The sequence below is a fragment of the Pseudophryne corroboree genome, chromosome 3 (genome assembly GCF_028390025.1).
Source record: "Pseudophryne corroboree isolate aPseCor3 chromosome 3, aPseCor3.hap2, whole genome shotgun sequence".
NCBI lineage: Eukaryota > Metazoa > Chordata > Amphibia > Anura > Myobatrachidae > Pseudophryne > Pseudophryne corroboree.
The window spans coordinates 487,781,023-487,795,526 of NC_086446.1; the positions used below are offsets into that span (position 1 = coordinate 487,781,023).

The 14,504-nt window shown below is 52.7% G+C and overlaps 1 protein-coding gene across 2 annotated transcripts in view; it reads left to right on the forward strand.

The window, feature by feature from the left end:
- LOC135056124 (ABC-type organic anion transporter ABCA8-like) overlaps positions 1 to 14,504 on the forward strand; it is a 380,977-nt gene that overhangs the window by 26,241 nt on the left and 340,232 nt on the right. The window lies entirely within an intron of this gene.

Here is a 14,504-nt window from a genome sequence, read left to right on the forward strand (position 1 = left end):
CCAGCACACAGTAATAGGACCCCCCTGCCCCTCCCCAGCACACAGTATTAGGACCTCTTCCCCCTCCCCAGCACACAGTAATAGGACCTCCTCCCCCTCCCCAGCACACTGTAATGGGACCTCCACCCCCTCCCCAGCACACAGTAATAGGACCTCCTCCCCCTCCCCAGCACACAGTAATGGGACCTCCTCCCCCTCCCCAGCACACAGTAATAGGACCCCCCTGCCCCTCCTCAGCACACAGTAATGGGACCTCCTCCCCCTCCCCAGCACACATTAATTGGACCCCCTCCCCAGCACACAGTAATAGGACCCTGCTGCCCCTCCCCAGCACATAGTAATAGGACCCCCTTTCCCCTCCCCAGCACACAGAATAGGACCTCCTCCCCCTCCCCAGCAGTGGCGTCACAAGGGGGGTGCGGGGGGTGCGGCCCGCTCCCGGGTGTCACCCGCTGAGGGGTGACACCAAAATGCCGGGTCCTGCAGAGTGACAGAAGCCGAGTGCTGCACTGTTATATTATGTGCAGCACTCGGCTCCTGTCACTGTGTAGGAGCCAGCACTGCAGGGACAGCACCCATGGGAGTCAGCCCTCACCTCCCACACCCCCCAGTGAAAAAAAAAAAGGGTGTCGGGCCGCGAAGCCCCGCCCCTCCCGCACAGCCCCGCCCCCTTTGCGTGCCTGCAATGGTCTAAAAATGGGTTTCGCCAGCGAAGCCCCGCCCGTATATTTAAGCCCCACCCGTTCCCGCGAAGCCCCCCCCTTTATCCTCGCTGCCGCACCGGGTGTCACAGAGGTGAGTGACGCCTCTGCTCCCCAGCACACAGTAATAGGACAGTTTCTCCCCCTTTGTTTATCTTCAGCAGCACTAACCTGAGCCTCCACTCCTCGTGTGGCTGGCTGTTAGTGCTGCTCCTCTTCTCACGCTGCTTGCTCCTCCACTGCACACAGGTCAGTGTGTATCACGTGTCTTCCTGCCCCTTACTTGAATCCACCACTGACAGGGAGGGAGGGAAGAGAGGTGGGCGACACTGCCTGTGTTTCTACTTGACAAGTGCAGTGGGGAGGAGCAAGCAGGAAGGGAGGAGGGCCCTGATGCAGGACGAGATTAAGATCCTATGTACGGACGGCGGTGCAGCAGCATGTTGCACAGTGAGACAAGCGCTGCTCGTCAGTATGGTTGAGGAGCAGGGAGAGCGCCTCTCTAGACTAGCGCCTCCCTGCTTTGCATAACTTGCTGAGCGGGTAGCGCCGGGCCTAATTGTGCATTTAAAGCTAATTCCTGTGCAGTTAAAGTCAGAGCCCAGTGTCTCTAGTACACTGTGAGTGGTGTTTTGCTGCATCTGCGATGCAAGCAGGATGCAAAATTGAAGTAAAAATACGGTACACTACATATCTTGGAGCATGTGAATTGCTCTGGGCATCTCCTGCTGCATGGCATGTAGATGCTAGGCGTATGAGGACACATCTGTAGCATCTTGTGATATGTACTGAAGATATGTTGTCACGGACCTGCCTGCCCCAAGATATTTCAATCTAAAACAGCTGTTCATTGTATTGGTTGAGTCAGCACTCAAGTTGAATAACACAATGTCACAGCCACTGTTAAGGGTTAATTCTGGAGTATCCTACTCCACCAGGTAGCCCTTGAATTCTGTCTGCACACATTTATTAATATTTCACATAGGCATGTATCCTGAGCCTCTCAGGCTTCTTGGTCTTACAAAGAACACAGATGAATATGCTAAAATTAAAGGGTCTATTTACTAAGTCTTGGATGGAGATAAAGTAGCTGGAGATAAAATACCAGCCAATCAGCTCCTAACTGCCATGCCACAGGCTGTGTTTGAAAAATGACAGTTAGGAGCTAATTGGCTGGTAATTTGGTGGTCATTCCGAGTTGTTCGCTCGCTAGCTGTTTTTAGCAGCCATGCAAACGCAAAGCCGCCTCCCACTGGGAGTATATTTTAGTTTAGCAGAAGTGCGAACGAAAGGATCGCAGAGCGGCTACAAAAAAAAATTGTGCAGTTTCAGAGTAGCTCCAGACCTACTTAGCGCTTGCGATCACTTCAGACTGCTCAGTGTCGAATTTGACGTCACAAACACGCCCTGCGTTTGGCCAGCCACACCTGCGTTTTTTCGAACACTCCTTGAAAACTGTCAGTCGACGCCCAGAAACGCCCTCTTCCTGTCAATCACTCTGCGGCCAGCAGTGCGACATAAAAGCTTCGCTAGACCTTGTGTAAAACTGCATCAGCCGTTGTGGAAGTACGTCGCACGTGCGCATTGCACCGCATACGCATGCGCACAAGTGCCGTGTTTTTGCTTCATCGCTGCGCAGCAAACATTTTCAGCTAGCGATCAACTCGAAATGACCCCCTTTATCTCCAGAGACTTTAGCCCCATACAAAGCTTAGTAAATAGACCCCTAAATGTATTTTAATGCTAATATATATGCAAATTTAGATTCCAGACCTACTGTATAAACTTCTGCTGTAGAGGAGATTACAAGAAATGTGTTTTTGGAGCATCCAAGCCATGCGGCTTCTACTAGGAAATGAATACTGATTCTTGAACACTCTCATTCTTATTACACACTTCAGGGAAGGTTCAGGTGTTTTTGGTGGTGCTCCAGTCTTCTGTACGCGGTGCCTGTACGCCGAAAGTGGCCCGCAATTCTTCTGGCCACCGACAGCATCTCTTGCACGCCCCTGACGTTTTTTAAATAATTCTGCACAACCAAATTCAAGGTATGTGCAAAACATGGGACGTGATAGAATTTGCCCAAATGTAATGCACGCACAATATTGCTGACGTTGTCCGATGCCACAAATCCCCAGGAGAGTCCAACTGGGGTAAGCCATTCTGCGATGATCTTCCTCAGTTGCCGTAAGAGGTTTTCAGCTGTGTGCGTATTCTGGAAAGCGGTGATACAAAGCGTAGCCTGCCTAGGAACGAGTTGGCGTTTGCGAGATGCTGCTACTGGTGCCGCGGCTGCTGTTCTTGCAGCGGGAGGCAATACATCTACCCAGTGGGCTGTCACAGTCATGTAGTCCTGAGTCTGCCCTGCTCCACTTGTCCACATGTCCGTGGTTAAGTGGACATTGGGTACAACTGCATTTTTTAGGACACTGGTGACTCTTTTTCTGAGGTCTGTGTACATTTTCGGTATCGCCTAACTAGAGAAATGGAACCTAGATGGTATTTGTTACCGGGGACACAGTACCTCAATCAAGTCTAGAGTTGGCTCTGAAGTAACGATGGATACCGGAACCATGTTTCTCACCGCCCAGGCTGCCAAGGCCTCAGTTATTCGCTTTGCAGCAGGATGACTGCTGTGATATTTCATCTTCCTCGCAAAGGACTGTTGGACATTCAATTGCTTACTGGAAGTAGTACAAGTGGTCTTCCGACTTCCCCTCTGGGATGACGATCGACTCCCAGCAACAACAACAGCAGCGCCAGCAGCAGTAGGCGTTACACTCAAGGATGCATCGGAGGAATCCCAGGCAGGAGAGGACTCGCCAGACTTGCCAGTGACATGGCCTGCAGGACTATTGGCATTCCTGGGTAAGGAGGAAATTGACACTGAGGGAGTTGGTGGTGTGGTTTGCGGGAGCTTGGTTACAAGAGGAAGGGATTTACTGGTCAGTGGACTGCTTCCGCTGTCGCCCAAAGTTTTTGAACTTGTCACTGACTTATGATGAATGCGCTGCAGGTGACTGACGTATAAGGGAGGATGTTCCGAGGTGGTAAACGTCCTTACCCCTACTTATTACAGCTTGACAAAGGCAACACACGGCTTGATACCTGTTGTCCGCATTTGTGATGAAATAATTCCACACCGAAGAGCTGATTTTTTTTGTATTTTGACCAGGCATGTCAATGACCATATTCCTCCCACGGACAACAGGTGTCTCCCCGGGTGCCTGACTTAAACAAACCACCTCACCATCAGAATCCTCCTTGTCAATTTCCTCCCCAGCGCCAGCAACACCCATATCCTCATCCTGGTGTACTTCAACACTGACATCTTCAATTTGACTATCAGGAACTGGACTGCGGGTGCTCCTTCCAGCACTTGCAGGGGGCGTGCAAATGGTGGAAGGCGCAAGCTCTTCCCGTCCAGTGTTGGGAAGGTCAGGCATCGCAACCGAAACAATTGGACTCTCCTTGGGGATTTGTGATTTCGAAGAACGCACAGTTCTTTGCTGTGCTTTTGCCAGCTTAAGTGTTTTCTTTTTTCTAGCGAGAAGATGAGTGCTTCCATCCTTATGTGAAGCTGAACCACTAGTCATTAACATAGGCCAGGGCCTCAGCCGTTCCTTGCCACTCCGTGTCGTAAATGGCATATTGGCAAGTTTACGCTTCTCCTCAGATGCTTTTAATTTTGATTTTTGGGTCATCGGCCTTGGCAGACGACGTTGATGGCATTTCATCGTCTCGGCCATGACTAGTGGCAGCAGCTTCAGCACGAGGTGGAAGTGAATCTTGATCTTTCCCTATTTTACCCTCCACATTTTTGTTCTCCATTTCTTAATGTGTGGAATAATATGCCAGTAATATATCAATAGCAATGGCCTACTACTATATATACTGCGCACAACTGAAATGCACCACAGGTATGGATGGATAGTATACTTGACGACACAGAGGTAGGTAGAGCAGTGGTCTACTGTACCGTACTGCTATATATTATATACTGGTGGACAGCAAACTGTGCAAAACTGAAATGCACCACAGGTATGGATGGATAGTATACTTGACGACACAGAGGTAGGTAGAGCAGTGGCCTACTGTACCGTACTGCTATATAGTATATACTGGTGGTTATATAGTATATACTGGTGGTCAGCAAACTGTGCAAAACTGAAATGCACCACAGGTATGGATGGATAGTATACTTGACGACACAGAGGTTGGTAGAGCAGTGGCCTACTGTACCGTACTGCTATATATTATATACTGGTGGACAGCAAACTGTGCAAAACTGAAATGCACCACAGGTATGGATGGATAGTATACTTGACGACACAGAGGTAGGTAGAGCAGTGGCCTACTGTACCGTACTGCTATATATTATATACTGGTGGACAGCAAACTGTGCAAAACTGAAATGCACCACAGGTATGGATGGATAGTATACTTGACGACACAGACGTAGGTAGAGCAGTGGCCTTCTGTACCGTACTGCTATATAGTATATACTGGTGGTCAGCAAACTGTGCAAAACTGAAATGCACCACAGGTATGGATGGATAGTATATGTGAGAGGTGCGGTGCGTGTGTGGTGATGCCTGCTGCCGTGCAGGTGTAGACTCGGTACTCACCAGGCGCCGCTCTCTCTCACCTTCAGGTACCGGAACCCTCAACGGACCTGGAAATCTTCACTCGGATCCGGACACGGCGATTTCCTCTCGGAGCTGACCGACGACCTAGCTGAGGAGAGACGGGTTTACATTAAAGGGGGTATCGACCCTTCTTCCACTGGAACAGGGGATAACCCAGGGGTGGCCGTGACCTTCACCGGCTGGGTGAATGGTCATCACCGGCACAAAGCCTCAGCTACCCAGCTTTCACACACTCGCGCTCTCGCACGTAGTGTGATGAAAGGGATTCTCACGTCCGTGAGCAATCCTAACTCCGGCGCTCGGGGACAAACGTACACGGATGCTACTCACCGTCACAAGTCTTGCACTCCGATCTTCTCCACTTACAGGTCCCTGTAAGGAGGCAAAGAGAAACAGCCGTGCAGGGCCTAACTCTGACCTAGTGTCACACCCTATACTATCTACAACAGCGGAGCCCTCAAACTAGCTCTGTGGGTGTGGTGCAACACAACTATGCACAACTTACACAACACATACACTTTGCCCTGCACGGTAACATATATCACACTATCGGAGTTACAACATAAAACGGTGCTGTCCCTTTATCTACCCGACCCAGAACACCCAGTAGTGGGGACCACACAGCTCACCCACCTACCGTACTCTCAGGGTGGCCTGAGCCTAGCGCCCAGTACCACCTTTACTCACCTCAGGGAAACACTGCTTCGCTGGGCCTAGCGCCCCCTAACTGCCCACAGGCCGGAGGCCTGACTTTGCCCACGGGCCTAGCGCCCGCCTACTTGCCGCCCGTTGGGTGACCTGGGCCTTGTGCCCAGGGTCACCTTATCGTATCCCTGATTTGGCCACAAATACCCTAGGGCCTAACGCCCTCTATTAGCCACAGTCCTAGTGCCTAGATTGTCCCCCGGGCCTAGTGCCCGCCTAACTGGTGCCGCATGGGTGGGGTGGCTTGGGCCTAATGCCCAAACCACCTCATCAAATATTGGGGGCCCAAACTCCTAACTGCGCCCAGGCCTAGCGCCTGAATTGTGTCCTCGGGCCTAATGCCCGTCCCTGGTGGTCGAGGGAGGAAAAGGGGAGGGGGAGGATAGCCTCACTGAGGCCTTACCTAACCTGGGGGCCTCCACCGTCTTCTGCCGCTGACCCGTCCTGGCCAGCGGCGCCTCCGTCTCTTCCCTGCGTCCAGCCGCCGCTGGACATCTTCTTTCTGCAGGCCGACGTCTTCTGGCCTCTTCCGCGGCCTCAGGACCTCCTCTCCCCGCGGTCGTCGTCTTCTCCTCGGCGCCGGATCCTCTTCTGCGCTCCGGCGCGCCGACGACCTCCTCCGCTGCTCCCGGCCGTGTCTTCTCTTCTTCCCGCTCTTCTGCGCGCGCCCGGCGTCCCTCTCTTCTTCGCCGCTCTTCGGCGCGGCCTCTCCTTCTTGGTCCCGCCCGGCGTCTGACGTCAGACGCCGGAGGCGGGGCCTATGACGCGGCGAGCGCCGATTGGCTCGCCGCGTCTCTCCCTGATTGGCCGCCGCTCCGGGAGCCGCGATTGGCTCCCGGAGGGCGCCAACATTTAAAAGCCTCTGGTCCGGTGCAGGGAAAAGTGTAATCCCTGCACCGGACACCCGCCGCCACTCACCCAGCGCTGGGGACCGACAAGCTGCCCCAGCGCTGTCCCCAACTAGGGACAACAGAGATGTGCCCACAGGGCACATCCTTACATTTCCCCCCCCTTTTTCCTTTGTAGTCCCTACAAAGTTCCTCACGACGTCCATTGTCCGCGGGTCAGGGAATTCCGAGGTCCTTCCGGCGAGGGTGCATTCGGGGGCCCAGCCTGGACCAGCTGTGACCCCACATCCTTCCTCCTCCAGCTCCGGGTTCCTCTTGCGTCCTGACCTCCATCGGCGGATCCTCTGGGGGAGTGGCATCTCCTCATGGTCGCTTGACGTTGGCCACCAAGGGGAATCTTCTTCCACGGGGACAACAGTCACCCACTCTTGGCCTCCGATATCGTCTGTGGCTTCGTCCCTGTCTTCCGGGTGTGGTATCGACCACCACCCAACAGCGGAATCCTCCGGGGCATCCGTTTCCTCCCGGGCAACAGCCACCACATGTCGAATTTCCTCGTGGGGCATCTCCAAAGGTCCTGTGTCTTCCTCTGGAACGGGTCCTCCCACGGCATCACAGTCCTGTCCCCGTACGTCGGTCCATCTCGGCACTCCCGGCAGGTACTCTTGCTCCAGGACTATCTCCTCCTCTTCACGGAGGGCATTCAACTGGGAGCATGACTCCACCCGATCCTGCCAGTCACTCTCGTCGGCGCTTCCGACGCCAGAGTCGTCGTCCATCTGTTCTGGGAGGGATTCGTTGGCGGACAGCTCACCGTAGTCCGAGTCCTCCTCCGATACTTGGACTGGGGTATTACTTTCCTCCTCAGCGTACTTCTTCGCTTCCGCTGGCACCTCTGCTTCCTCAGCGTACTCTTTCGCTTCCGCTGGCATCGTTACTTCCTCAGCGTACTCCTTCGCTTCCGCTGGCATCGTTACTTCCTCAGCGTACTCCTTCGCTTCCGCTGGCATCTCTTGGTACCCAGGACACTCCTGTTCCGCACGTCCTGGTCGTGTACGGTTCCATCGTGGAGAGATTCCAGACGTCTCAGTCACTGGGTCTTCACGCTTTTATTCGCAGCGTGGTCTCTTCACCTCCCAGTCGTCCACCTCCGCCTCATGCGGGAAAGGATTCTGCCTTACTGGGGTCACTTTCTTGGGACAGAGTAGGTCCGCGGCATCTTCCCAAGGGCACTCACTGGCCGCATGTCCTGGTCGCCGACACTTCCAACAAGGGAGGGCCACTGCCACCTTCTCCAAGACGGGTTCCTGATCCACCTCCTTCACTGGGGAATCTTCACCCGTTGGTTCCGGCTCAGAGGAAATGGGCACCTGCGAACTAACTTCAAGCAAGGCCTTCCGCTCCATTTCCCTGGTTTCCTCCTCCCATCTCTGGGCGCGACCATCCGCAATCATCCGGTCTTCGTTCCACGGACAATCGGGAAGCGCATGTCCTCTCGCCTCGCAGAGCGCACACACAGGCTCTGCAGCCACCCGGTCCCAAAGCTGCTGACGAGACTCCGTCAGCTGCTTCACCGTGGCCTCGTAGTCCGTCCGGTCTTCAGTCCATGGACATTCCAGGAGCCGATGTCGGGGATCTCCACAGTTTTCACACCAGGAATCAACCTCGTCTTGGCTCAACTCTTCGTCCCAGGGACAACTGTTGTGCTCATGCCCGTAGTTTCCGCAGAGCAAACACCAGGACACGTTCTTCGCTTGGCCCTTCTGACGTCTTCGGTCCGCTTCCTGGACCACCTTCTTTGGGGACGTCTCTCGCCAAGTACACTCGTCGGCAAAGTGACCTGTTTGCCGACATTTCTTGCCGGGCGTCACAGCGGCCTTCTTGCGCCCCTTCTCCCGGCGCTCTTCTTTTTCACACTGGACCGACCGCTGCACCATCTTCAGGATGTCTGCCCCAGACACCGTCACCCAGTCGCTCTGGTCCGCACACGTCCGGGGGTGAGTCTTCTCCGGAGCCGTCCGCAGGGAGGTCTTCTTGGTGGCGTTCCACATCGTGTCCGTGATCCGGTCTCTTTGATCCTGCCGACTACGCCAAGTGTGAGAGGTGCGGTGCGTGTGTGGTGATGCCTGCTGCCGTGCAGGTGTAGACTCGGTACTCACCAGGCGCCGCTCTCTCTCACCTTCAGGTACCGGAACCCTCAACGGACCTGGAAATCTTCACTCGGATCCGGACACGGCGATTTCCTCTCGGAGCTGACCGACGACCTAGCTGAGGAGAGACGGGTTTACATTAAAGGGGGTATCGACCCTTCTTCCACTGGAACAGGGGATACCCCAGGGGTGGCCGTGACCTTCACCGGCTGGGTGAATGGTCATCACCGGCACAAAGCCTCAGCTACCCAGCTTTCACACACTCGCGCTCTCGCACGTAGTGTGATGAAAGGGATTCTCACGTCCGTGAGCAATCCTAACTCCGGCGCTCGGGGACAAACGTACACGGATGCTACTCACCGTCACAAGTCTTGCACTCCGATCTTCTCCACTTACAGGTCCCTGTAAGGAGGCAAAGAGAAACAGCCGTGCAGGGCCTAACTCTGACCTAGTGTCACACCCTATACTATCTACAACAGCGGAGCCCTCAAACTAGCTCTGTGGGTGTGGTGCAACACAACTATGCACAACTTACACAACACATACACTTTGCCCTGCACGGTAACATATATCACACTATCGGAGTTACAACATAAAACGGTGCTGTCCCTTTATCTACCCGACCCAGAACACCCAGTAGTGGGGACCGCACAGCTCACCCACCTACCGTACTCTCAGGGTGGCCTGAGCCTAGCGCCCAGTACCACCTTTACTCACCTCAGGGAAACACTGCTTCGCTGGGCCTAGCGCCCCCCTAACTGCCCACAGGCCGGAGGCCTGACTTTGCCCACGGGCCTAGCGCCCGCCTACTTGCCGCCCGTTGGGTGACCTGGGCCTTGTGCCCAGGGTCACCTTATCGTATCCCTGATTTGGCCACAAATACCCTAGGGCCTAACGCCCTCTATTAGCCACAGGCCTAGTGCCTAGATTGTCCCCCGGGCCTAGTGCCCGCCTAACTGGTGCCGCATGGGTGGGGTGGCTTGGGCCTAATGCCCAAACCACCTCATCAAATATTGGGGGCCCAAACTCCTAACTGCGCCCAGGCCTAGCGCCTGAATTGTGTCCTCGGGCCTAATGCCCGTCCCTGGTGGTCGAGGGAGGAAAAGGGGAGGGGGAGGATAGCCTCACTGAGGCCTTACCTAACCTGGGGGCCTCCACCGTCTTCTGCCGCTGACCCGTCCTGGCCAGCGGCGCCTCCGTCTCTTCCCTGCGTCCAGCCGCCGCTGGACATCTTCTTTCTGCAGGCCGACGTCTTCTGGCCTCTTCCGCGGCCTCAGGACCTCCTCTCCCCGCGGTCGTCGTCTTCTCCTCGGCGCCGGATCCTCTTCTGCGCTCCGGCGCGCCGACGACCTCCTCCGCTGCTCCCGGCCGTGTCTTCTCTTCTTCCCGCTCTTCTGCGCGCGCCCGGCGTCCCTCTCTTCTTCGCCGCTCTTCGGCGCGGCCTCTCCTTCTTGGTCCCGCCCGGCGTCTGACGTCAGACGCCGGAGGCGGGGCCTATGACGCGGTGAGCGCCGATTGGCTCGCCGCGTCTCTCCCTGATTGGCCGCCGCTCCGGGAGCCGCGATTGGCTCCCGGAGGGCGCCAACATTTAAAAGCCTCTGGTCCGGTGCAGGGAAAAGTGTAATCCCTGCACCGGACACCCGCCGCCACTCACCCAGCGCTGGGGACCGACAAGCTGCCCCAGCGCTGTCCCCAACTAGGGACAACAGAGATGTGCCCACAGGGCACATCCTTACATATACTTGACGACACAGAGGTAGGTAGAGTAGTGGACTACTGTACCGTACTGCTATATATATATATATAGTTATACTGGTGGTCAGCAAAATTCTGCACTGTCCTCCTACTATATACTACAATGAAGCACAGATATGGAGCGTTTTTCAGGCAGAGAATGTATAATACTGGTGGTCACTGGTCAGCAAAACTGTGCACTGTCCTCCTACTATATAATACTGCTAGTCCCCAGTCCCCACAACAAAGCAGTAAGCACACTGAGCACAGATATTTGCAGCACACTGAGCACAGTCTGATATGGAGCGTTTTTCAGGCAGAGAACGTAGATATTTGCACTTGCAGCACACTGAGCACAGATATTTGCAGCACAGTGAGCACAGATATTTGCAGCACACTGAGCACAGATATTTGCAGCACAGTGAGCACAGATATTTGCAGCACAGTGAGCACAGATATTTGCAGCACACTGAGCACAGATATTTGCAGCACACTGAGCACAGATATTTGCAGCACACTGAGCACAGATATTTGCAGCACAATTTGCAGCCCACTGAACATAGAAACTGAGAAGACGCCAGCCACGTCCTCTCACGATCATCTCCAATGCACGAGTGAAAAATGGCGGCGACGTGCGGCTCCTTATATAGAATATGAATCTCGCGAGAATCCGACCGCAGGATGATGACGTTCGGGCGCGCTCGGGTTAACTGAGCAAGGCGGGAGGATCCGAGTGGCTCGGACCCGTGAAAAAAAAGTGAAGTTCGGGCGGGTCGGATACTGAGGATCCGAACCGGCTCATCACTATATATGATTGTCTCTTCTCTGGGTACGGTCAATTATTAACCTATCAGGATGGAGATGCTCCTGACAAATGTCTTTACAGGGACATCAGTTTCTCAGATCTCCTGGCACCATGCAGCAGAATTGGTCATAAAGCAGGCTAGTTTGTGTGAATTTGCCCTTCTTGAGACATTTCTGTCACTTGTGTAAACTAAGGAGGTAATTCAGACCTGATCGTAGCAACAAATTTGTTAGCAGTTGGGCAAAACCATGGGGGTGATTCAGACCTGATCGTAGGTGTGCTAAATTTTTTTTTTTTAAATGTTCATTTATAATAAACTTTTAGAAAAAGAATTTGTCAGTTAAGTGGTTAAATTACCTTTCAGTGTATATTATAAAATGAAATTGGCAGTATGTAGAACACATTTTTATGATCCACATTTTCTTGCTCTTTAAGCACTTTGTATGTTGCAGAGGAAAGTAATAAATCTCTATTTTTGAATTTAATAATAAGTTATTTTCTAATGGAGTTTTCACTTTAGTGCATCACAATCAGCCAATCCTTGATCTCCTTTGTTCTATTTGTATAGTAGGATGTTAAGAAAAAAAGCTCTTGTTAATACAAATTCACACAAACACACCATGATGATACTACGGTGGTGATACTATGGTGGTCATTCCGAGTTGTTCGCTCTGTATTTTTCTTTGCATTGCAGCGATTTTCCGCTTACTGCGCATGCGCAATGTCCGCACTGCGACTGCGCCAAGTAAATTTGCTATGCAGTTAGGTATTTTACTCACGGCTTTTTCATCGTTCTGGGGATCGTAATGTGATTGACAGCAAGTGGGTGTTTCTGGGCGGAAACTGGCCGTTTTATGGGTGTGTGTGAAAAAACGCTACCGTTTCTGGGAAAAACGCGGGAGTGGCTGGAGAAACGGGGAAGTGTCTGGGCGAACGCTGGGTGTGTTTGTGACGTCAAACCAGGAACGACAAGCACTGAACTGATCGCAGATGCCGAGTAAGTCTGGAGCTACTCAGAAACTACTAAGAGAGGTCTAATCGCAATATTGCGAATCCGTCGGTCGCAATTTTGATAAGCTAAGATTCACTCCCAGTAGGCGGCGACTTAGCGCGTGCAAAGCTGATAAAAGCAGCTTGCGAGCGAACAACTCGGAATGAGGGCCTAGAGGTGGCACAGCCAGTGCACCAGGGTCTGCCGCAATGAAGGGGCCCACAGCATTATGTAATGAAAGCCAGCCAAGTACTTAATGAGTGTGTGACACTGACTCATAAGGGGCCTACACGCGGTGTGATATCTCTACCGATATGGACTAAAGTGCATATCGCACCGTGGGGCAGATTTATTAAGCTCGTGAAGTGATAAAGTGGAAGGTGATAAAGCACCAGCCAGTCAGCTCCTAACTGTCATTTTTCAAACCCAGCCTGTGACATGGTAGTTAGGATCTGATTGGCTGTTCCTTTATCACCTTCCACTTTATCACTTCACAGAGCTTAATAAATCTGCCCAGTGAGTGCAGGCAGGGCCATTATTAATTATACTGGAGGCTCATACCTCTTGCCACAATATAGTCAATATCGTCTGCTAGCCTGCATCGCACCGTGTGTGAGCGGCAATACTGTAGTAAACTGTGGCCCTGGCAGTCACATACAGTACAGTGAGGAGATGGCCTGGCGGGAGGAGGGGGCCCCTCCCCTCCACTGACATGATTGGACGGCTTCTGAGCTTTATGAAGGCTGGTCCCTCCTCTGGGCGTGGGTGAGCCCTGCGCCAAACCCCCCTCCCATTTGTTCCTCGTTTCCTAGCAGATTGGGTGACCAAGAAGGAAACAGGGCACTTCCCTTTGGAATGGACCTCTCTTTCACAGAGGCCCCAGGCTCCCCACCACCGATAGGACTGGCAGCTTACAAGTACATATATATCGCGCACATCAGCCGTTCCATTACCACTCAGCTCCCTGCTGCTCCATTTACACAACAGGTCACATGACACTGACATCACTCGCTGGGTCTGGTGTTTGTAGTCCCTTCCAAGCACATTCTCAGTGTACAGAAGTGTTGGTGGACTACATCTCCCAGTATGCCTCTGGCATAGCCTAACGTCTTGATTTGCTGCTAAACATTGACTTTTCTGCTCCCACTCTCATATTTATCATTCATTGCAGAAAAGTGACCCCAGTTAGCGAGGGGAAACGGGATTTGTATTATCAGACACACACACACAATTATCACACACACACACACACACACACACACACACACACACACACACACACACACACACACACACACACACACCAATCACATGTGAGTCTCATAGTCATGTGCTTTCGTCTTACTCTCATGGTGAATTTACTATTTAAATGAGGGTAAATACAACAGTATAATGGGAGATAAATAGAAGGTGGTCACCTAATGAAGCAGTGATTATAAAGGGGCTTTGGATGTGATGTTACAGTTGCACACTACATACACTACCCCTTGGGGAGTAAACATGCTACCTGGATGCTGACATCTTCCAAAGTGAAGTGGGCAGAGCATGTGCTTGATGAGTCAAATTGCACCACTGTGGCCCCACCACCTGCTGCTTACGACACAAATTGTGGAATTGAGTATTATGGGGCAGAGATGCGCCGTCTACCTGAATCTCCCCACACACACACACACACACACACACACACACACACACACACACACACACACACACACACACACACACACACACACACACACACACTATATTAATGCCACACTTTTATTAATGATACACAAAGCAGACCCCACATACTGTATATTAACACATTTACTTTACATGTAGGGTTGCCATATCACTTTAATATTTGACACATAGGAATTACACATGTTCTGTGCTGACTAAATTCAAGCCTGCATTTCATTGACCTGGTTTTTATCAG